The sequence below is a fragment of the Cyanistes caeruleus genome, chromosome 14 (assembly GCF_971803275.1).
Source record: "Cyanistes caeruleus chromosome 14, bCyaCae1.hap1.1, whole genome shotgun sequence".
NCBI lineage: Eukaryota > Metazoa > Chordata > Aves > Passeriformes > Paridae > Cyanistes > Cyanistes caeruleus.
Genome location: NC_141714.1, coordinates 36,754 through 61,154, shown reverse-complemented (window position 1 = coordinate 61,154; position 24,401 = coordinate 36,754). Strand labels below are relative to the sequence as shown.

General features: G+C 50.4%; 1 long non-coding RNA gene across 1 annotated transcript; it reads left to right on the top strand.

Moving 5' to 3' along the window:
* Positions 1 to 7,235: 7,235 nt before the first annotated feature.
* LOC147650465 (uncharacterized) lies at positions 7,236 to 23,312 on the top strand. The gene is made up of 11 exons (XR_015276223.1): positions 7,236 to 9,776; positions 9,871 to 10,104; positions 10,396 to 12,936; positions 13,031 to 13,264; positions 13,556 to 16,096; positions 16,191 to 16,424; positions 16,716 to 19,256; positions 19,351 to 19,584; positions 19,876 to 22,416; positions 22,511 to 22,744; positions 23,036 to 23,312. It is a non-coding gene; the product is annotated as an uncharacterized LOC147650465 (long non-coding RNA).
* Positions 23,313 to 24,401: the final 1,089 nt, after the last annotated feature.

The following is a 24,401-nucleotide window of genomic DNA, read 5'->3' as shown; positions in this document are numbered from 1 at the left end:
ACCCAGGGATTCCATCATTCATTCTACGGTCTCCGTTGTCCACTTCAGCCTGGGCCTGAACTCCTGGCGGTGATGTCACAGTGCACGCTCCAGCTAGAACTTCCAGCATCCAGCAACGGCCACAACACAACCCTTGGCTCCTTGTGCCAGCACGCTCTTCATTCACCCTGCTCCAAGCCTACCCCTGTCACCTTGTTGCCACCTGCTCCCTGATTCCCCCAGCAGTCCCCAAAGCTCCCCATCGCTTGGATTTTGCTCTCCATCCCTGCAGGATGTCTGCATTTGTTCCAAAAGAGGTATGGTACTATTCCACGGAGGCGGACACCCCGCAGCTGCCTGGCTGGGCTGGAGCTCTGTGGGACAGGCTGGGAAATTTTGCTACCTCTGCAGGCTGGCACAGACGGAGAGGAGGAGACGGACGTCGATACACAGACTGATAGAGAAGAAGCCATGGAAGTGGACGGAGAGGATACTGGAGAGCAAGAGATGGATGTGGATATGTACGAGACAGAGGAAGAGATGGAGGTGGAAACGAAAGATTATGTTGAAGAGATGGATATTGATCTAAAAGACAAGGAGGAAGACATGGTCTTGGGATGAAGACCGATGCCAGCAGCAGAACAGGCAGGTGCTCCCCACAGGCAGAGTGGGGCCCCTGCTGCCAGCCTGGGGCCGGGCTGGGCACTTCCTGCTCAGGGACACGCTAGCCCATGCACTGGATTCTGCTGGCCATCCCTGGCCTGGCCTGGGCTTCCTGTGGGCCACACAAGCCCTGTTCCAGTGCCTGGGCCACAGCCCCCAGCCAGGCTCCCTTCTGGCAGCAGAGTCCCACTGGGCCAGTGTCCCAGCCCGGCAGCACATGGAACACCCTTCCGTGCCTGACTGCACTGACCGTGCTACTTGTTTTTCTTCCAGGACTTAGGGACATCACAGACACAGATGCCACCCTGCTGTACATACGTTTTACAGTTGTTGTGTTCAGGATAGAGGTTTTAGAGCTTGTTTAAGTTGTCTGTAAATACGTTTCATAGAGTTTTGTTAGAGCTGTTCTCAGGTAAATAGGTTCTATAGTTTGTTGTTGTTGTTGTGGTTGTTGTTGTTGTTGTTGTTACCAATATTCTTACAGTGTAAATATGTGGTGTAGTTCATTCTTGTTCCTTTTCTTCTACAGATAAACAGTCTTTGATTTTCACACCCCAGTTCTCTTTGCATTTTCTTCGGGCACATTTGCAAAGCTGTGGGTTGTTTCGGGAACAATGTTTGCAGGACTCTAAAAAGAGTATCACAACCGCTCTGCCACACTCTCAGCTGCTGCTGCTGCCCCAAAAAGCACTGGCTGGCTTTGCTCACACAATCACAGTTGTGGTGGCATTTCTACCACACCACAGGACAGCGATGTTTTCCCTCTTCTCCTGGAAATACCTACAGCACTTGTGGGTAGCAAGGCAAACATGAGCCTCTTTTAGTGGCCCTTGAAATTGGACATGTGAAATGAGGCACACAAAGCCACAGGCCAGCTGAACCTGGCATCTCTGAATGGGTCTTTACATTCTTCCCAGGAAGATGAATGGCAATCACTATTTTGGCAGGGAGGAAAGTGCATCAGCTAGCAATTTGCTGTAGAAAATGTGCTTTCTGCTCCTCTCACAGCCAAAACTCCTACCCATTTCTTGGAAGTCCTTCTTAGATAAGGACCGTGTTCAACTGAGTGACAGTGAAGCCAAATGGCAATGCCGCAATCAATTGTCCTGTACACAATCTCCTTCATCCACGTGGAAGCTTACTCACGGGCACACAAGAGGACGGAAGAAACCCAAATGCATCGTTGGACATAATAAAGTCAGACGTGTTGAGGGATGAAGAAATCTTGCAGAGATATGGAAAGCTGCCCTGAAAACCCAGTTCGGGGAGAGCCTGAGCTCTTTTGTGCTTCTAGGCCTGAAGATGCTCAGCACCTTTCCCAGATGCTCAGCAGGCAGTAGGATTGTGCCTGAATCTGGCTCTGGAAATGCCAGTGCCTCAACTGAGAGCTGTGGCAAGGATTTCCATTGCATGGAGAGGGGCCACAAGAGTCCTGCAAGAGTCTTTCAGCAGAGCAAACAGCAGCCTGGAGGGTGGGCAATGCTGCATCTGGACCACTGCATGCTCATCCTTCACCACAATGCAGAGCTGCCATGGATCACTTTTTCCATTTGTCCTGTTGGATATGTTTTGGAGAAGTTGTTCTAGGTGGCTTTGGATGGTGATCCAAGTAGGAAGCAGCCATTCGCCTGCTGTGATATCCTTACAACTAGTCCTAACTTCTCATTGCCTTTGGTTTGATTGGGGGTGTTTTATCTGTTTGTTTGATTGGTTTCTTTGGGTTGGTTTCTTTGTGTTTTTCTCTCTTTTGCTTGGAGTTTCTTTTCCTTTTTTAGAAATGACTGGTGAAGTTGGCACAAGCAAACTCCAGAAAACGTAAAGCAGGCTTGACTTTCCAGAAATTGCTTTTGGCTGGCTTTAGCTGCATTCCCCAGGATCACGATCAGCAGTAGATATTTGCAGGTTTTGCTCTGCATCCTCAGCCTGCCCAGGTGTTGTTCAGTGTTTCAGCAGTGGAGAAGACGATGGATATTTTGCTAAACCTCCTTTCAAACAACAAAACTTGGGTTAGCACGACAGAAAAGAAGAAAAGAAAATCTTCGCCAGTTAGAACAGAGCCAGAGTCCCACCATTTCCCCCTCCACTTCTCTTTCTTTTCTACATTTAGAGGTAAAGCTTCCATCTCCAAAAGCTTCCATCTCTCACTTCCTGATGTAGCCATTTGCTACCCTTTAGCCTTGACTGCCACGCATGGGACTGCTGTCCGTGTGGGGCTGGGGATGCTCAGCCTGGAAAGAGAAGGGGGCTGGCGAGGCCTCCCTGCAGCTCTAGGAAAGATGGGCACAGAGAGGAGAAGCCTTTCAACTGCAGGAGTGAGCTTGAAGTTGGATCTAATGAAGCTGCTCTTTTCCACTCCGGCTGCTGGGCCACTGGCCCAGGCTGTGCACAGAGGCTGGGGATGCTCCATCCTTGGCAACATCCAAGGCCAGCTGGGAGCGGGGCTCTGAGCAACCTATTCTAGGGGAAGATCGCTCCGCTTGGAACAAGATGGTCTTTAGGGTCCCTTCCAAGCCCAAGCACCCAGGGATTCCATCATTCATTCTACGGTCTCCGTTGTCCACTTCAGCCTGGGCCTGAACTCCTGGCGGTGATGTCACAGTGCACGCTCCAGCTAGAACTTCCAGCATCCAGCAACGGCCACAACACAACCCTTGGCTCCTTGTGCCAGCACGCTCTTCATTCACCCTGCTCCAAGCCTACCCCTGTCACCTTGTTGCCACCTGCTCCCTGATTCCCCCAGCAGTCCCCAAAGCTCCCCATCGCTTGGATTTTGCTCTCCATCCCTGCAGGATGTCTGCATTTGTTCCAAAAGAGGTATGGTACTATTCCACGGAGGCGGACACCCCGCAGCTGCCTGGCTGGGCTGGAGCTCTGTGGGACAGGCTGGGAAATTTTGCTACCTCTGCAGGCTGGCACAGACGGAGAGGAGGAGACGGACGTCGATACACAGACTGATAGAGAAGAAGCCATGGAAGTGGACGGAGAGGATACTGGAGAGCAAGAGATGGATGTGGATATGTACGAGACAGAGGAAGAGATGGAGGTGGAAACGAAAGATTATGTTGAAGAGATGGATATTGATCTAAAAGACAAGGAGGAAGACATGGTCTTGGGATGAAGACCGATGCCAGCAGCAGAACAGGCAGGTGCTCCCCACAGGCAGAGTGGGGCCCCTGCTGCCAGCCTGGGGCCGGGCTGGGCACTTCCTGCTCAGGGACACGCTAGCCCATGCACTGGATTCTGCTGGCCATCCCTGGCCTGGCCTGGGCTTCCTGTGGGCCACACAAGCCCTGTTCCAGTGCCTGGGCCACAGCCCCCAGCCAGGCTCCCTTCTGGCAGCAGAGTCCCACTGGGCCAGTGTCCCAGCCCGGCAGCACATGGAACACCCTTCCGTGCCTGACTGCACTGACCGTGCTACTTGTTTTTCTTCCAGGACTTAGGGACATCACAGACACAGATGCCACCCTGCTGTACATACGTTTTACAGTTGTTGTGTTCAGGATAGAGGTTTTAGAGCTTGTTTAAGTTGTCTGTAAATACGTTTCATAGAGTTTTGTTAGAGCTGTTCTCAGGTAAATAGGTTCTATAGTTTGTTGTTGTTGTTGTGGTTGTTGTTGTTGTTGTTGTTACCAATATTCTTACAGTGTAAATATGTGGTGTAGTTCATTCTTGTTCCTTTTCTTCTACAGATAAACAGTCTTTGATTTTCACACCCCAGTTCTCTTTGCATTTTCTTCGGGCACATTTGCAAAGCTGTGGGTTGTTTCGGGAACAATGTTTGCAGGACTCTAAAAAGAGTATCACAACCGCTCTGCCACACTCTCAGCTGCTGCTGCTGCCCCAAAAAGCACTGGCTGGCTTTGCTCACACAATCACAGTTGTGGTGGCATTTCTACCACACCACAGGACAGCGATGTTTTCCCTCTTCTCCTGGAAATACCTACAGCACTTGTGGGTAGCAAGGCAAACATGAGCCTCTTTTAGTGGCCCTTGAAATTGGACATGTGAAATGAGGCACACAAAGCCACAGGCCAGCTGAACCTGGCATCTCTGAATGGGTCTTTACATTCTTCCCAGGAAGATGAATGGCAATCACTATTTTGGCAGGGAGGAAAGTGCATCAGCTAGCAATTTGCTGTAGAAAATGTGCTTTCTGCTCCTCTCACAGCCAAAACTCCTACCCATTTCTTGGAAGTCCTTCTTAGATAAGGACCGTGTTCAACTGAGTGACAGTGAAGCCAAATGGCAATGCCGCAATCAATTGTCCTGTACACAATCTCCTTCATCCACGTGGAAGCTTACTCACGGGCACACAAGAGGACGGAAGAAACCCAAATGCATCGTTGGACATAATAAAGTCAGACGTGTTGAGGGATGAAGAAATCTTGCAGAGATATGGAAAGCTGCCCTGAAAACCCAGTTCGGGGAGAGCCTGAGCTCTTTTGTGCTTCTAGGCCTGAAGATGCTCAGCACCTTTCCCAGATGCTCAGCAGGCAGTAGGATTGTGCCTGAATCTGGCTCTGGAAATGCCAGTGCCTCAACTGAGAGCTGTGGCAAGGATTTCCATTGCATGGAGAGGGGCCACAAGAGTCCTGCAAGAGTCTTTCAGCAGAGCAAACAGCAGCCTGGAGGGTGGGCAATGCTGCATCTGGACCACTGCATGCTCATCCTTCACCACAATGCAGAGCTGCCATGGATCACTTTTTCCATTTGTCCTGTTGGATATGTTTTGGAGAAGTTGTTCTAGGTGGCTTTGGATGGTGATCCAAGTAGGAAGCAGCCATTCGCCTGCTGTGATATCCTTACAACTAGTCCTAACTTCTCATTGCCTTTGGTTTGATTGGGGGTGTTTTATCTGTTTGTTTGATTGGTTTCTTTGGGTTGGTTTCTTTGTGTTTTTCTCTCTTTTGCTTGGAGTTTCTTTTCCTTTTTTAGAAATGACTGGTGAAGTTGGCACAAGCAAACTCCAGAAAACGTAAAGCAGGCTTGACTTTCCAGAAATTGCTTTTGGCTGGCTTTAGCTGCATTCCCCAGGATCACGATCAGCAGTAGATATTTGCAGGTTTTGCTCTGCATCCTCAGCCTGCCCAGGTGTTGTTCAGTGTTTCAGCAGTGGAGAAGACGATGGATATTTTGCTAAACCTCCTTTCAAACAACAAAACTTGGGTTAGCACGACAGAAAAGAAGAAAAGAAAATCTTCGCCAGTTAGAACAGAGCCAGAGTCCCACCATTTCCCCCTCCACTTCTCTTTCTTTTCTACATTTAGAGGTAAAGCTTCCATCTCCAAAAGCTTCCATCTCTCACTTCCTGATGTAGCCATTTGCTACCCTTTAGCCTTGACTGCCACGCATGGGACTGCTGTCCGTGTGGGGCTGGGGATGCTCAGCCTGGAAAGAGAAGGGGGCTGGCGAGGCCTCCCTGCAGCTCTAGGAAAGATGGGCACAGAGAGGAGAAGCCTTTCAACTGCAGGAGTGAGCTTGAAGTTGGATCTAATGAAGCTGCTCTTTTCCACTCCGGCTGCTGGGCCACTGGCCCAGGCTGTGCACAGAGGCTGGGGATGCTCCATCCTTGGCAACATCCAAGGCCAGCTGGGAGCGGGGCTCTGAGCAACCTATTCTAGGGGAAGATCGCTCCGCTTGGAACAAGATGGTCTTTAGGGTCCCTTCCAAGCCCAAGCACCCAGGGATTCCATCATTCATTCTACGGTCTCCGTTGTCCACTTCAGCCTGGGCCTGAACTCCTGGCGGTGATGTCACAGTGCACGCTCCAGCTAGAACTTCCAGCATCCAGCAACGGCCACAACACAACCCTTGGCTCCTTGTGCCAGCACGCTCTTCATTCACCCTGCTCCAAGCCTACCCCTGTCACCTTGTTGCCACCTGCTCCCTGATTCCCCCAGCAGTCCCCAAAGCTCCCCATCGCTTGGATTTTGCTCTCCATCCCTGCAGGATGTCTGCATTTGTTCCAAAAGAGGTATGGTACTATTCCACGGAGGCGGACACCCCGCAGCTGCCTGGCTGGGCTGGAGCTCTGTGGGACAGGCTGGGAAATTTTGCTACCTCTGCAGGCTGGCACAGACGGAGAGGAGGAGACGGACGTCGATACACAGACTGATAGAGAAGAAGCCATGGAAGTGGACGGAGAGGATACTGGAGAGCAAGAGATGGATGTGGATATGTACGAGACAGAGGAAGAGATGGAGGTGGAAACGAAAGATTATGTTGAAGAGATGGATATTGATCTAAAAGACAAGGAGGAAGACATGGTCTTGGGATGAAGACCGATGCCAGCAGCAGAACAGGCAGGTGCTCCCCACAGGCAGAGTGGGGCCCCTGCTGCCAGCCTGGGGCCGGGCTGGGCACTTCCTGCTCAGGGACACGCTAGCCCATGCACTGGATTCTGCTGGCCATCCCTGGCCTGGCCTGGGCTTCCTGTGGGCCACACAAGCCCTGTTCCAGTGCCTGGGCCACAGCCCCCAGCCAGGCTCCCTTCTGGCAGCAGAGTCCCACTGGGCCAGTGTCCCAGCCCGGCAGCACATGGAACACCCTTCCGTGCCTGACTGCACTGACCGTGCTACTTGTTTTTCTTCCAGGACTTAGGGACATCACAGACACAGATGCCACCCTGCTGTACATACGTTTTACAGTTGTTGTGTTCAGGATAGAGGTTTTAGAGCTTGTTTAAGTTGTCTGTAAATACGTTTCATAGAGTTTTGTTAGAGCTGTTCTCAGGTAAATAGGTTCTATAGTTTGTTGTTGTTGTTGTGGTTGTTGTTGTTGTTGTTGTTACCAATATTCTTACAGTGTAAATATGTGGTGTAGTTCATTCTTGTTCCTTTTCTTCTACAGATAAACAGTCTTTGATTTTCACACCCCAGTTCTCTTTGCATTTTCTTCGGGCACATTTGCAAAGCTGTGGGTTGTTTCGGGAACAATGTTTGCAGGACTCTAAAAAGAGTATCACAACCGCTCTGCCACACTCTCAGCTGCTGCTGCTGCCCCAAAAAGCACTGGCTGGCTTTGCTCACACAATCACAGTTGTGGTGGCATTTCTACCACACCACAGGACAGCGATGTTTTCCCTCTTCTCCTGGAAATACCTACAGCACTTGTGGGTAGCAAGGCAAACATGAGCCTCTTTTAGTGGCCCTTGAAATTGGACATGTGAAATGAGGCACACAAAGCCACAGGCCAGCTGAACCTGGCATCTCTGAATGGGTCTTTACATTCTTCCCAGGAAGATGAATGGCAATCACTATTTTGGCAGGGAGGAAAGTGCATCAGCTAGCAATTTGCTGTAGAAAATGTGCTTTCTGCTCCTCTCACAGCCAAAACTCCTACCCATTTCTTGGAAGTCCTTCTTAGATAAGGACCGTGTTCAACTGAGTGACAGTGAAGCCAAATGGCAATGCCGCAATCAATTGTCCTGTACACAATCTCCTTCATCCACGTGGAAGCTTACTCACGGGCACACAAGAGGACGGAAGAAACCCAAATGCATCGTTGGACATAATAAAGTCAGACGTGTTGAGGGATGAAGAAATCTTGCAGAGATATGGAAAGCTGCCCTGAAAACCCAGTTCGGGGAGAGCCTGAGCTCTTTTGTGCTTCTAGGCCTGAAGATGCTCAGCACCTTTCCCAGATGCTCAGCAGGCAGTAGGATTGTGCCTGAATCTGGCTCTGGAAATGCCAGTGCCTCAACTGAGAGCTGTGGCAAGGATTTCCATTGCATGGAGAGGGGCCACAAGAGTCCTGCAAGAGTCTTTCAGCAGAGCAAACAGCAGCCTGGAGGGTGGGCAATGCTGCATCTGGACCACTGCATGCTCATCCTTCACCACAATGCAGAGCTGCCATGGATCACTTTTTCCATTTGTCCTGTTGGATATGTTTTGGAGAAGTTGTTCTAGGTGGCTTTGGATGGTGATCCAAGTAGGAAGCAGCCATTCGCCTGCTGTGATATCCTTACAACTAGTCCTAACTTCTCATTGCCTTTGGTTTGATTGGGGGTGTTTTATCTGTTTGTTTGATTGGTTTCTTTGGGTTGGTTTCTTTGTGTTTTTCTCTCTTTTGCTTGGAGTTTCTTTTCCTTTTTTAGAAATGACTGGTGAAGTTGGCACAAGCAAACTCCAGAAAACGTAAAGCAGGCTTGACTTTCCAGAAATTGCTTTTGGCTGGCTTTAGCTGCATTCCCCAGGATCACGATCAGCAGTAGATATTTGCAGGTTTTGCTCTGCATCCTCAGCCTGCCCAGGTGTTGTTCAGTGTTTCAGCAGTGGAGAAGACGATGGATATTTTGCTAAACCTCCTTTCAAACAACAAAACTTGGGTTAGCACGACAGAAAAGAAGAAAAGAAAATCTTCGCCAGTTAGAACAGAGCCAGAGTCCCACCATTTCCCCCTCCACTTCTCTTTCTTTTCTACATTTAGAGGTAAAGCTTCCATCTCCAAAAGCTTCCATCTCTCACTTCCTGATGTAGCCATTTGCTACCCTTTAGCCTTGACTGCCACGCATGGGACTGCTGTCCGTGTGGGGCTGGGGATGCTCAGCCTGGAAAGAGAAGGGGGCTGGCGAGGCCTCCCTGCAGCTCTAGGAAAGATGGGCACAGAGAGGAGAAGCCTTTCAACTGCAGGAGTGAGCTTGAAGTTGGATCTAATGAAGCTGCTCTTTTCCACTCCGGCTGCTGGGCCACTGGCCCAGGCTGTGCACAGAGGCTGGGGATGCTCCATCCTTGGCAACATCCAAGGCCAGCTGGGAGCGGGGCTCTGAGCAACCTATTCTAGGGGAAGATCGCTCCGCTTGGAACAAGATGGTCTTTAGGGTCCCTTCCAAGCCCAAGCACCCAGGGATTCCATCATTCATTCTACGGTCTCCGTTGTCCACTTCAGCCTGGGCCTGAACTCCTGGCGGTGATGTCACAGTGCACGCTCCAGCTAGAACTTCCAGCATCCAGCAACGGCCACAACACAACCCTTGGCTCCTTGTGCCAGCACGCTCTTCATTCACCCTGCTCCAAGCCTACCCCTGTCACCTTGTTGCCACCTGCTCCCTGATTCCCCCAGCAGTCCCCAAAGCTCCCCATCGCTTGGATTTTGCTCTCCATCCCTGCAGGATGTCTGCATTTGTTCCAAAAGAGGTATGGTACTATTCCACGGAGGCGGACACCCCGCAGCTGCCTGGCTGGGCTGGAGCTCTGTGGGACAGGCTGGGAAATTTTGCTACCTCTGCAGGCTGGCACAGACGGAGAGGAGGAGACGGACGTCGATACACAGACTGATAGAGAAGAAGCCATGGAAGTGGACGGAGAGGATACTGGAGAGCAAGAGATGGATGTGGATATGTACGAGACAGAGGAAGAGATGGAGGTGGAAACGAAAGATTATGTTGAAGAGATGGATATTGATCTAAAAGACAAGGAGGAAGACATGGTCTTGGGATGAAGACCGATGCCAGCAGCAGAACAGGCAGGTGCTCCCCACAGGCAGAGTGGGGCCCCTGCTGCCAGCCTGGGGCCGGGCTGGGCACTTCCTGCTCAGGGACACGCTAGCCCATGCACTGGATTCTGCTGGCCATCCCTGGCCTGGCCTGGGCTTCCTGTGGGCCACACAAGCCCTGTTCCAGTGCCTGGGCCACAGCCCCCAGCCAGGCTCCCTTCTGGCAGCAGAGTCCCACTGGGCCAGTGTCCCAGCCCGGCAGCACATGGAACACCCTTCCGTGCCTGACTGCACTGACCGTGCTACTTGTTTTTCTTCCAGGACTTAGGGACATCACAGACACAGATGCCACCCTGCTGTACATACGTTTTACAGTTGTTGTGTTCAGGATAGAGGTTTTAGAGCTTGTTTAAGTTGTCTGTAAATACGTTTCATAGAGTTTTGTTAGAGCTGTTCTCAGGTAAATAGGTTCTATAGTTTGTTGTTGTTGTTGTGGTTGTTGTTGTTGTTGTTGTTACCAATATTCTTACAGTGTAAATATGTGGTGTAGTTCATTCTTGTTCCTTTTCTTCTACAGATAAACAGTCTTTGATTTTCACACCCCAGTTCTCTTTGCATTTTCTTCGGGCACATTTGCAAAGCTGTGGGTTGTTTCGGGAACAATGTTTGCAGGACTCTAAAAAGAGTATCACAACCGCTCTGCCACACTCTCAGCTGCTGCTGCTGCCCCAAAAAGCACTGGCTGGCTTTGCTCACACAATCACAGTTGTGGTGGCATTTCTACCACACCACAGGACAGCGATGTTTTCCCTCTTCTCCTGGAAATACCTACAGCACTTGTGGGTAGCAAGGCAAACATGAGCCTCTTTTAGTGGCCCTTGAAATTGGACATGTGAAATGAGGCACACAAAGCCACAGGCCAGCTGAACCTGGCATCTCTGAATGGGTCTTTACATTCTTCCCAGGAAGATGAATGGCAATCACTATTTTGGCAGGGAGGAAAGTGCATCAGCTAGCAATTTGCTGTAGAAAATGTGCTTTCTGCTCCTCTCACAGCCAAAACTCCTACCCATTTCTTGGAAGTCCTTCTTAGATAAGGACCGTGTTCAACTGAGTGACAGTGAAGCCAAATGGCAATGCCGCAATCAATTGTCCTGTACACAATCTCCTTCATCCACGTGGAAGCTTACTCACGGGCACACAAGAGGACGGAAGAAACCCAAATGCATCGTTGGACATAATAAAGTCAGACGTGTTGAGGGATGAAGAAATCTTGCAGAGATATGGAAAGCTGCCCTGAAAACCCAGTTCGGGGAGAGCCTGAGCTCTTTTGTGCTTCTAGGCCTGAAGATGCTCAGCACCTTTCCCAGATGCTCAGCAGGCAGTAGGATTGTGCCTGAATCTGGCTCTGGAAATGCCAGTGCCTCAACTGAGAGCTGTGGCAAGGATTTCCATTGCATGGAGAGGGGCCACAAGAGTCCTGCAAGAGTCTTTCAGCAGAGCAAACAGCAGCCTGGAGGGTGGGCAATGCTGCATCTGGACCACTGCATGCTCATCCTTCACCACAATGCAGAGCTGCCATGGATCACTTTTTCCATTTGTCCTGTTGGATATGTTTTGGAGAAGTTGTTCTAGGTGGCTTTGGATGGTGATCCAAGTAGGAAGCAGCCATTCGCCTGCTGTGATATCCTTACAACTAGTCCTAACTTCTCATTGCCTTTGGTTTGATTGGGGGTGTTTTATCTGTTTGTTTGATTGGTTTCTTTGGGTTGGTTTCTTTGTGTTTTTCTCTCTTTTGCTTGGAGTTTCTTTTCCTTTTTTAGAAATGACTGGTGAAGTTGGCACAAGCAAACTCCAGAAAACGTAAAGCAGGCTTGACTTTCCAGAAATTGCTTTTGGCTGGCTTTAGCTGCATTCCCCAGGATCACGATCAGCAGTAGATATTTGCAGGTTTTGCTCTGCATCCTCAGCCTGCCCAGGTGTTGTTCAGTGTTTCAGCAGTGGAGAAGACGATGGATATTTTGCTAAACCTCCTTTCAAACAACAAAACTTGGGTTAGCACGACAGAAAAGAAGAAAAGAAAATCTTCGCCAGTTAGAACAGAGCCAGAGTCCCACCATTTCCCCCTCCACTTCTCTTTCTTTTCTACATTTAGAGGTAAAGCTTCCATCTCCAAAAGCTTCCATCTCTCACTTCCTGATGTAGCCATTTGCTACCCTTTAGCCTTGACTGCCACGCATGGGACTGCTGTCCGTGTGGGGCTGGGGATGCTCAGCCTGGAAAGAGAAGGGGGCTGGCGAGGCCTCCCTGCAGCTCTAGGAAAGATGGGCACAGAGAGGAGAAGCCTTTCAACTGCAGGAGTGAGCTTGAAGTTGGATCTAATGAAGCTGCTCTTTTCCACTCCGGCTGCTGGGCCACTGGCCCAGGCTGTGCACAGAGGCTGGGGATGCTCCATCCTTGGCAACATCCAAGGCCAGCTGGGAGCGGGGCTCTGAGCAACCTATTCTAGGGGAAGATCGCTCCGCTTGGAACAAGATGGTCTTTAGGGTCCCTTCCAAGCCCAAGCACCCAGGGATTCCATCATTCATTCTACGGTCTCCGTTGTCCACTTCAGCCTGGGCCTGAACTCCTGGCGGTGATGTCACAGTGCACGCTCCAGCTAGAACTTCCAGCATCCAGCAACGGCCACAACACAACCCTTGGCTCCTTGTGCCAGCACGCTCTTCATTCACCCTGCTCCAAGCCTACCCCTGTCACCTTGTTGCCACCTGCTCCCTGATTCCCCCAGCAGTCCCCAAAGCTCCCCATCGCTTGGATTTTGCTCTCCATCCCTGCAGGATGTCTGCATTTGTTCCAAAAGAGGTATGGTACTATTCCACGGAGGCGGACACCCCGCAGCTGCCTGGCTGGGCTGGAGCTCTGTGGGACAGGCTGGGAAATTTTGCTACCTCTGCAGGCTGGCACAGACGGAGAGGAGGAGACGGACGTCGATACACAGACTGATAGAGAAGAAGCCATGGAAGTGGACGGAGAGGATACTGGAGAGCAAGAGATGGATGTGGATATGTACGAGACAGAGGAAGAGATGGAGGTGGAAACGAAAGATTATGTTGAAGAGATGGATATTGATCTAAAAGACAAGGAGGAAGACATGGTCTTGGGATGAAGACCGATGCCAGCAGCAGAACAGGCAGGTGCTCCCCACAGGCAGAGTGGGGCCCCTGCTGCCAGCCTGGGGCCGGGCTGGGCACTTCCTGCTCAGGGACACGCTAGCCCATGCACTGGATTCTGCTGGCCATCCCTGGCCTGGCCTGGGCTTCCTGTGGGCCACACAAGCCCTGTTCCAGTGCCTGGGCCACAGCCCCCAGCCAGGCTCCCTTCTGGCAGCAGAGTCCCACTGGGCCAGTGTCCCAGCCCGGCAGCACATGGAACACCCTTCCGTGCCTGACTGCACTGACCGTGCTACTTGTTTTTCTTCCAGGACTTAGGGACATCACAGACACAGATGCCACCCTGCTGTACATACGTTTTACAGTTGTTGTGTTCAGGATAGAGGTTTTAGAGCTTGTTTAAGTTGTCTGTAAATACGTTTCATAGAGTTTTGTTAGAGCTGTTCTCAGGTAAATAGGTTCTATAGTTTGTTGTTGTTGTTGTGGTTGTTGTTGTTGTTGTTGTTACCAATATTCTTACAGTGTAAATATGTGGTGTAGTTCATTCTTGTTCCTTTTCTTCTACAGATAAACAGTCTTTGATTTTCACACCCCAGTTCTCTTTGCATTTTCTTCGGGCACATTTGCAAAGCTGTGGGTTGTTTCGGGAACAATGTTTGCAGGACTCTAAAAAGAGTATCACAACCGCTCTGCCACACTCTCAGCTGCTGCTGCTGCCCCAAAAAGCACTGGCTGGCTTTGCTCACACAATCACAGTTGTGGTGGCATTTCTACCACACCACAGGACAGCGATGTTTTCCCTCTTCTCCTGGAAATACCTACAGCACTTGTGGGTAGCAAGGCAAACATGAGCCTCTTTTAGTGGCCCTTGAAATTGGACATGTGAAATGAGGCACACAAAGCCACAGGCCAGCTGAACCTGGCATCTCTGAATGGGTCTTTACATTCTTCCCAGGAAGATGAATGGCAATCACTATTTTGGCAGGGAGGAAAGTGCATCAGCTAGCAATTTGCTGTAGAAAATGTGCTTTCTGCTCCTCTCACAGCCAAAACTCCTACCCATTTCTTGGAAGTCCTTCTTAGATAAGGACCGTGTTCAACTGAGTGACAGTGAAGCCAAATGGCAATGCCGCAATCAATTGTCCTGTACACAATCTCCTTCATCCACGTGGAAGCTTACTCACGGGCACACAAGAGGACGGAAGAAACCCAAATGCATCGTTGGACATAATAAAGTCAGACGTGTTGAGGGATGAAGAAATCTTGCAGAGATATGGAAAGCTGCCCTGAAAACCCAGTTCGGGGAGAGCCTGAGCTCTTTTGTGCTTCTAGGCCTGAAGATGCTCAGCACCTTTCCCAGATGCTCAGCAGGCAGTAGGATTGTGCCTGAATCTGGCTCTGGAAATGCCAGTGCCTCAACTGAGAGCTGTGGCAAGGATTTCCATTGCATGGAGAGGGGCCACAAGAGTCCTGCAAGAGTCTTTCAGCAGAGCAAACAGCAGCCTGGAGGGTGGGCAATGCTGCATCTGGACCACTGCATGCTCATCCTTCACCACAATGCAGAGCTGCCATGGATCACTTTTTCCATTTGTCCTGTTGGATATGTTTTGGAGAAGTTGTTCTAGGTGGCTTTGGATGGTGATCCAAGTAGGAAGCAGCCATTCGCCTGCTGTGATATCCTTACAACTAGTCCTAACTTCTCATTGCCTTTGGTTTGATTGGGGGTGTTTTATCTGTTTGTTTGATTGGTTTCTTTGGGTTGGTTTCTTTGTGTTTTTCTCTCTTTTGCTTGGAGTTTCTTTTCCTTTTTTAGAAATGACTGGTGAAGTTGGCACAAGCAAACTCCAGAAAACGTAAAGCAGGCTTGACTTTCCAGAAATTGCTTTTGGCTGGCTTTAGCTGCATTCCCCAGGATCACGATCAGCAGTAGATATTTGCAGGTTTTGCTCTGCATCCTCAGCCTGCCCAGGTGTTGTTCAGTGTTTCAGCAGTGGAGAAGACGATGGATATTTTGCTAAACCTCCTTTCAAACAACAAAACTTGGGTTAGCACGACAGAAAAGAAGAAAAGAAAATCTTCGCCAGTTAGAACAGAGCCAGAGTCCCACCATTTCCCCCTCCACTTCTCTTTCTTTTCTACATTTAGAGGTAAAGCTTCCATCTCCAAAAGCTTCCATCTCTCACTTCCTGATGTAGCCATTTGCTACCCTTTAGCCTTGACTGCCACGCATGGGACTGCTGTCCGTGTGGGGCTGGGGATGCTCAGCCTGGAAAGAGAAGGGGGCTGGCGAGGCCTCCCTGCAGCTCTAGGAAAGATGGGCACAGAGAGGAGAAGCCTTTCAACTGCAGGAGTGAGCTTGAAGTTGGATCTAATGAAGCTGCTCTTTTCCACTCCGGCTGCTGGGCCACTGGCCCAGGCTGTGCACAGAGGCTGGGGATGCTCCATCCTTGGCAACATCCAAGGCCAGCTGGGAGCGGGGCTCTGAGCAACCTATTCTAGGGGAAGATCTCTCCGCTTGGAACAAGATGGTCTTTAGGGTCCCTTCCAAGCCCAAGCACCCAGGGATTCCATCATTCATTCTACGGTCTCCGTTGTCCACTTCAGCCTGGGCCTGAACTCCTGGCGGTGATGTCACAGTGCACGCTCCAGCTAGAACTTCCAGCATCCAGCAACGGCCACAACACAACCCTTGGCTCCTTGTGCCAGCACGCTCTTCATTCACCCTGCTCCAAGCCTACCCCTGTCACCTTGTTGCCACCTGCTCCCTGATTCCCCCAGCAGTCCCCAAAGCTCCCCATCGCTTGGATTTTGCTCTCCATCCCTGCAGGATGTCTGCATTTGTTCCAAAAGAGGTATGGTACTATTCCACGGAGGCGGACACCCCGCAGCTGCCTGGCTGGGCTGGAGCTCTGTGGGACAGGCTGGGAAATTTTGCTACCTCTGCAGGCTGGCACAGACGGAGAGGAGGAGACGGACGTCGATACACAGACTGATAGAGAAGAAGCCATGGAAGTGGACGGAGAGGATACCGGAGAGGAAGAGATGGATGTGGATATGTACGAGACAGAGGAAGAGATGGAGGTGGAAACGAAAGATTATATTGAAGAGATGGATATTGATCTAAAAGACAAGGAGGAAGACATGGTCTTGGGATGAAGACCGATGCCAGCAGCAGAACAGGCAGGTGCTCCCCACAGGCAGAGTGGGGCCCCTGCTGCCAGCCTGGGGCCGGGCTGGGCACTTCCTGCTCAGGGACACGCTAGCCCATGCACTGGATTCTGCTGGCCATCCCTGGCCTGGCCTGGGCTTCCTGTGGGCCACACAAGCCCTGTTCCAGTGCCTGGGCCACAGCCCCCAGCCAGGCTCCCTTCTGGCAGCAGAGTCCCACTGGGCCAGTGTCCCAGCCCGGCAGCACATGGAACACCCTTCCGTGCCTGACTGCACTGACCGTGCTACTTGTTTTTCTTCCAGGACTTAGGGACATCACAGACACAGATGCCACCCTGCTGTACATACGTTTTACAGTTGTTGTGTTCAGGATAGAGGTTTTAGAGCTTGTTTAAGTTGTCTGTAAATACGTTTCATAGAGTTTTGTTAGAGCTGTTCTCAGGTAAATAGGTTCTATAGTTTGTTGTTGTTGTTGTGGTTGTTGTTGTTGTTGTTGTTACCAATATTCTTACAGTGTAAATATGTGGTGTAGTTCATTCTTGTTCCTTTTCTTCTACAGATAAACAGTCTTTGATTTTCACACCCCAGTTCTCTTTGCATTTTCTTCGGGCACATTTGCAAAGCTGTGGGTTGTTTCGGGAACAATGTTTGCAGGACTCTAAAAAGAGTATCACAACCGCTCTGCCACACTCTCAGCTGCTGCTGCTGCCCCAAAAAGCACTGGCTGGCTTTGCTCACACAATCACAGTTGTGGTGGCATTTCTACCACACCACAGGACAGCGATGTTTTCCCTCTTCTCCTGGAAATACCTACAGCACTTGTGGGTAGCAAGGCAAACATGAGCCTCTTTTAGTGGCCCTTGAAATTGGACATGTGAAATGAGGCACACAAAGCCACAGGCCAGCTGAACCTGGCATCTCTGAATGGGTCTTTACATTCTTCCCAGGAAGATGAATGGCAATCACTATTTTGGCAGGGAGGAAAGTGCATCAGCTAGCAATTTGCTGTAGAAAATGTGCTTTCTGCTCCTCTCACAGCCAAAACTCCTACCCATTTCTTGGAAGTCCTTCTTAGATAAGGACCGTGTTCAACTGAGTGACAGTGAAGCCAAATGGCAATGCCGCAATCAATTGTCCTGTACACAATCTCCTTCATCCACGTGGAAGCTTACTCACGGGCACACAAGAGGACGGAAGAAACCCAAATGCATCGTTGGACATAATAAAGTCAGACGTGTTGAGGGATGAAGAAATCTTGCAGAGATATGGAAAGCTGCCCTGAAAACCCAGTTCGGGGAGAGCCTGAGCTCTTTTGTGCTTCTAGGCCTGAAGATGCTCAGCACCTTTCCCAGATGCTCAGCAGGCAGTAGGATTGTGCCTGAATCTGGCTCTGGAAATGCCAGTGCCTCAACTGAGAGCTGTGGCAAGGATTTCCATTGCATGGAGAGGGGCCACAAGAGTCCTGCAAGAGTCTTTCAGCAGAGCAAACAGCAGCCTGGAGGGTGGGCAATGCTGCATCTGGACCACTGCATGCTCATCCTTCACCACAATGCAGAGCTGCCATGGATCACTTTTTCCATTTGTCCTGTTGGATATGTTTTGGAGAAGTTGTTCTAGGTGGCTTTGGATGGTGATCCAAGTAGGAAGCAGCCATTCGCCTGCTGTGATATCCTTACAACTAGTCCTAACTTCTCATTGCCTTTGGTTTGATTGGGGGTGTTTTATCTGTTTGTTTGATTGGTTTCTTTGGGTTGGTTTCTTTGTGTTTTTCTCTCTTTTGCTTGGAGTTTCTTTTCCTTTTTTAGAAATGACTGGTGAAGTTGGCACAAGCAAACTCCAGAAAACGTAAAGCAGGCTTGACTTTCCAGAAATTGCTTTTGGCTGGCTTTAGCTGCATTCCCCAGGATCACGATCAGCAGTAGATATTTGCAGGTTTTGCTCTGCATCCTCAGCCTGCCCAGGTGTTGTTCAGTGTTTCAGCAGTGGAGAAGACGATGGATATTTTGCTAAACCTCCTTTCAAACAACAAAACTTGGGTTAGCACGACAGAAAAGAAGAAAAGAAAATCTTCGCCAGTTAGAACAGAGCCAGAGTCCCACCATTTCCCCCTCCACTTCTCTTTCTTTTCTACATTTAGAGGTAAAGCTTCCATCTCCAAAAGCTTCCATCTCTCACTTCCTGATGTAGCCATTTGCTACCCTTTAGCCTTGACTGCCACGCATGGGACTGCTGTCCGTGTGGGGCTGGGGATGCTCAGCCTGGAAAGAGAAGGGGGCTGGCGAGGCCTCCCTGCAGCTCTAGGAAAGATGGGCACAGAGAGGAGAAGCCTTTCAACTGCAGGAGTGAGCTTGAAGTTGGATCTAATGAAGCTGCTCTTTTCCACTCCGGCTGCTGGGCCACTGGCCCAGGCTGTGCACAGAGGCTGGGGATGCTCCATCCTTGGCAACATCCAAGGCCAGCTGGGAGCGGGGCTCTGAGCAACCTATTCTAGGGGAAGATCGCTCCGCTTGGAACAAGATGGTCTTTAGGGTCCCTTCCAAGCCCAAGCACCCAGGGATTCCATCATTCATTCTACGGTCTCCGTTGTCCACTTCAGCCTGGGCCTGAACTCCTGGCGGTGATGTCACAGTGCACGCTCCAGCTAGAACTTCCAGCATCCAGCAACGGCCACAACACAACCCTTGGCTCCTTGTGCCAGCACGCTCTTCATTCACCCTGCTCCAAGCCTACCCCTGTCACCTTGTTGCCACCTGCTCCCTGATTCCCCCAGCAGTCCCCAAAGCTCCCCATCACTTGGATTTTGCTCTCCATCCCTGCAGGATGTCTGCATTTGTTCCAAAAGAGGTATGGTACTATTCCACGGAGGCGGACACCCCGCAGCTGCCTGGCTGGGCTGGAGCTCTGTGGGACAGGCTGGGAAATTTTGCTACCTCTGCAGGCTGGCACAGACGGAGAGGAGGAGACGGACGTCGATACACAGACTGATAGAGAAGAAGCCATGGAAGTGGACGGAGAGGATACTGGAGAGGAAGAGATGGATGTGGATATGTACGAGACAGAGGAAGAGATGGAGGTGGAAACGAAAGATTATGTTGAAGAGATGGATATTGATCTAAAAGACAAGGAGGAAGACATGGTCTTGGGATGAAGACCGATGCCAGCAGCAGAACAGGCAGGTGCTCCCCACAGGCAGAGTGGGGCCCCTGCTGCCAGCCTGGGGCCGGGCTGGGCACTTCCTGCTCAGGGACACGCTAGCCCATGCACTGGATTCTGCTGGCCATCCCTGGCCTGGCCTGGGCTTGCTGTGGGCCACACAAGCCCTGTTCCAGTGCCTGGGCCACAGCCCCCAGCCAGGCTCCCTTCTGGCAGCAGAGTCCCACTGGGCCAGTGTCCCAGCCCGGCAGCACATGGAACACCCTTCCGTGCCTGACTGCACTGACCGTGCTACTTGTTTTTCTTCCAGGACTTAGGGACATCACAGACACAGATGCCACCCTGCTGTACATACGTTTTACAGTTGTTGTGTTCAGGATAGAGGTTTTAGAGCTTGTTTAAGTTGTCTGTAAATACGTTTCATAGAGTTTTGTTAGAGCTGTTCTCAGGTAAATAGGTTCTATAGTTTGTTGTTGTTGTTGTGGTTGTTGTTGTTGTTGTTGTTACCAATATTCTTACAGTGTAAATATGTGGTGTAGTTCATTCTTGTTCCTTTTCTTCTACAGATAAACAGTCTTTGATTTTCACACCCCAGTTCTCTTTGCATTTTCTTCGGGCACATTTGCAAAGCTGTGGGTTGTTTCGGGAACAATGTTTGCAGGACTCTAAAAAGAGTATCACAACCGCTCTGCCACACTCTCAGCTGCTGCTGCTGCCCCAAAAAGCACTGGCTGGCTTTGCTCACACAATCACAGTTGTGGTGGCATTTCTACCACACCACAGGACAGCGATGTTTTCCCTCTTCTCCTGGAAATACCTACAGCACTTGTGGGTAGCAAGGCAAACATGAGCCTCTTTTAGTGGCCCTTGAAATTGGACATGTGAAATGAGGCACACAAAGCCACAGGCCAGCTGAACCTGGCATCTCTGAATGGGTCTTTACATTCTTCCCAGGAAGATGAATGGCAATCACTATTTTGGCAGGGAGGAAAGTGCATCAGCTAGCAATTTGCTGTAGAAAATGTGCTTTCTGCTCCTCTCACAGCCAAAACTCCTACCCATTTCTTGGAAGTCCTTCTTAGATAAGGACCGTGTTCAACTGAGTGACAGTGAAGCCAAATGGCAATGCCGCAATCAATTGTCCTGTACACAATCTCCTTCATCCACGTGGAAGCTTACTCACGGGCACACAAGAGGACGGAAGAAACCCAAATGCATCGTTGGACATAATAAAGTCAGACGTGTTGAGGGATGAAGAAATCTTGCAGAGATACGGAAAGCTGCCCTGAAAACCCAGTTCGGGGAGAGCCTGAGCTCTTTTGTGCTTCTAGGCCTGAAGATGCTCAGCACCTTTCCCAGATGCTCAGCAGGCAGTAGGATTGTGCCTGAATCTGGCTCTGGAAATGCCAGTGCCTCAACTGAGAGCTGTGGCAAGGATTTCCATTGCATGGAGAGGGGCCACAAGAGTCCTGCAAGAGTCTTTCAGCAGAGCAAACAGCAGCCTGGAGGGTGGGCAATGCTGCATCTGGACCACTGCATGCTCATCCTTCACCACAATGCAGAGCTGCCATGGATCACTTTTTCCATTTGTCCTGTTGGATATGTTTTGGAGAAGTTGTTCTAGGTGGCTTTGGATGGTGATCCAAGTAGGAAGCAGCCATTCGCCTGCTGTGATATCCTTACAACTAGTCCTAACTTCTCATTGCCTTTGGTTTGATTGGGGGTGTTTTATCTGTTTGTTTGATTGGTTTCTTTGGGTTGGTTTCTTTGTGTTTTTCTCTCTTTTGCTTGGAGTTTCTTTTCCTTTTTTAGAAATGACTGGTGAAGTTGGCACAAGCAAACTCCAGAAAACGTAAAGCAGGCTTGACTTTCCAGAAATTGCTTTTGGCTGGCTTTAGCTGCATTCCCCAGGATCACGATCAGCAGTAGATATTTGCAGGTTTTGCTCTGCATCCTCAGCCTGCCCAGGTGTTGTTCAGTGTTTCAGCAGTGGAGAAGACGATGGATATTTTGCTAAACCTCCTTTCAAACAACAAAACTTGGGTTAGCACGACAGAAAAGAAGAGAAGAAAATCTTCGCCAGTTAGAACAGAGCCAGAGTCCCACCATTTCCCCCTCCACTTCTCTTTCTTTTCTACATTTAGAGGTAAAGCTTCCATCTCCAAAAGCTTCCATCTCTCACTTCCTGATGTAGCCATTTGCTACCCTTTAGCCTTGACTGCCACGCATGGGACTGCTGTCCGTGTGGGGCTGGGGATGCTCAGCCTGGAAAGAGAAGGGGGCTGGCGAGGCCTCCCTGCAGCTCGAGGAAAGATGGGCACAGGGAGGAGAAGCCTTTCAACTGCAGGAGTGAGCTTGAAGTTGGATCTAATGAAGCTGCTCTTTTCCACTCCGGCTGCTGGGCCACTGGCCCAAGCTGTGCACAGAGGCTGGGGATGCTCCATCCTTGGCAACATCCAAGGCCAGCTGGGAGCGGGGCTCTGAGCAACCTATTCTAGGGGAAGATCGCTCCGCTTGGAACAAGATGGTCTTTAGGGTCCCTTCCAAGCCCAAGCACCCAGGGATTCCATCATTCATTCTACGGTCTCCGTTGTCCACTTCAGCCTGGGCCTGAACTCCTGGCGGTGATGTCACAGTGCACGCTCCAGCTAGAACTTCCAGCATCCAGCAACGGCCACAACACAACCCTTGGCTCCTTGTGCCAGCACGCTCTTCATTCACCCTGCTCCAAGCCTACCCCTGTCACCTTGTTGCCACCTGCTCCCTGATTCCCCCAGCAGTCCCCAAAGCTCCCCATCGCTTGGATTTTGCTCTCCATCCCTGCAGGATGTCTGCATTTGTTCCAAAAGAGGTATGGTACTATTCCACGGAGGCGGACACCCCGCAGCTGCCTGGCTGGGCTGGAGCTCTGTGGGACAGGCTGGGAAATTTTGCTACCTCTGCAGGCTGGCACAGACGGAGAGGAGGAGACGGACGTCGATACACAGACTGATAGAGAAGAAGCCATGGAAGTGGACGGAGAGGATACTGGAGAGGAAGAGATGGATGTGGATATGTACGAGACAGAGGAAGAGATGGAGGTGGAAACGAAAGATTATGTTGAAGAGATGGATATTGATCTAAAAGACAAGGAGGAAGACATGGTCTTGGGATGAAGACCGATGCCAGCAGCAGAACAGGCAGGTGCTCCCCACAGGCAGAGTGGGGCCCCTGCTGCCAGCCTGGGGCCGGGCTGGGCACTTCCTGCTCAGGGACACGCTAGCCCATGCACTGGATTCTGCTGGCCATCCCTGGCCTGGCCTGGGCTTCCTGTGGGCCACACAAGCCCTGTTCCAGTGCCTGGGCCACAGCCCCCAGCCAGGCTCCCTTCTGGCAGCAGAGTCCCACTGGGCCAGTGTCCCAGCCCGGCAGCACATGGAACACCCTTCCGTGCCTGACTGCACTGACCGTGCTACTTGTTTTTCTTCCAGGACTTAGGGACATCACAGACACAGATGCCACCCTGCTGTACATACGTTTTACAGTTGTTGTGTTCAGGATAGAGGTTTTAGAGCTTGTTTAAGTTGTCTGTAAATACGTTTCATAGAGTTTTGTTAGAGCTGTTCTCAGGTAAATAGGTTCTATAGTTTGTTGTTGTTGTTGTGGTTGTTGTTGTTGTTGTTGTTACCAATATTCTTACAGTGTAAATATGTGGTGTAGTTCATTCTTGTTCCTTTTCTTCTACAGATAAACAGTCTTTGATTTTCACACCCCAGTTCTCTTTGCATTTTCTTCGGGCACATTTGCAAAGCTGTGGGTTGTTTCGGGAACAATGTTTGCAGGACTCTAAAAAGAGTATCACAACTGCTCTGCCACACTCTCAGCTGCTGCTGCTGCCCCAAAAAGCACTGGCTGGCTTTGCTCACACAATCACAGTTGTGGTGGCATTTCTACCACACCACAGGACAGCGATGTTTTCCCTCTTCTCCTGGAAATACCTACAGCACTTGTGGGTAGCAAGGCAAACATGAGCCTCTTTTAGTGGCCCTTGAAATTGGACATGTGAAATGAGGCACACAAAGCCACAGGCCAGCTGAACCTGGCATCTCTGAATGGGTCTTTACATTCTTCCCAGGAAGATGAATGGCAATCACTATTTTGGCAGGGAGGAAAGTGCATCAGCTAGCAATTTGCTGTAGAAAATGTGCTTTCTGCTCCTCTCACAGCCAAAACTCCTACCCATTTCTTGGAAGTCCTTCTTAGATAAGGACCGTGTTCAACTGAGTGACAGTGAAGCCAAATGGCAATGCCGCAATCAATTGTCCTGTACACAATCTCCTTCATCCACGTGGAAGCTTACTCACGGGCACACAAGAGGACGGAAGAAACCCAAATGCATCGTTGGACATAATAAAGTCAAACGTGTTGAGGGATGAAGAAATCTTGCAGAGATATGGAAAGCTGCCCTGAAAACCCAGTTCGGGGAGAGCCTGAGCTCTTTTGTGCTTCTAGGCCTGAAGATGCTCAGCAGCTTTCCCAGATGCTCAGCAGGCAGTAGGATTGTGCCTGAATCTGGCTCTGGAAATGCCAGTGCCTCAACTGAGAGCTGTGGCAAGGATTTCCATTGCATGGAGAGGGGCCACAAGAGTCCTGCAAGAGTCTTTCAGCAGAGCAAACAGCAGCCTGGAGGGTGGGCAATGCTGCATCTGGACCACTGCATGCTCATCCTTCACCACAATGCAGAGCTGCCATGGATCACTTTTTCCATTTGTCCTGTTGGATATGTTTTGGAGAAGTTGTTCTAGGTGGCTTTGGATGGTGATCCAAGTAGGAAGCAGCCATTCGCCTGCTGTGATA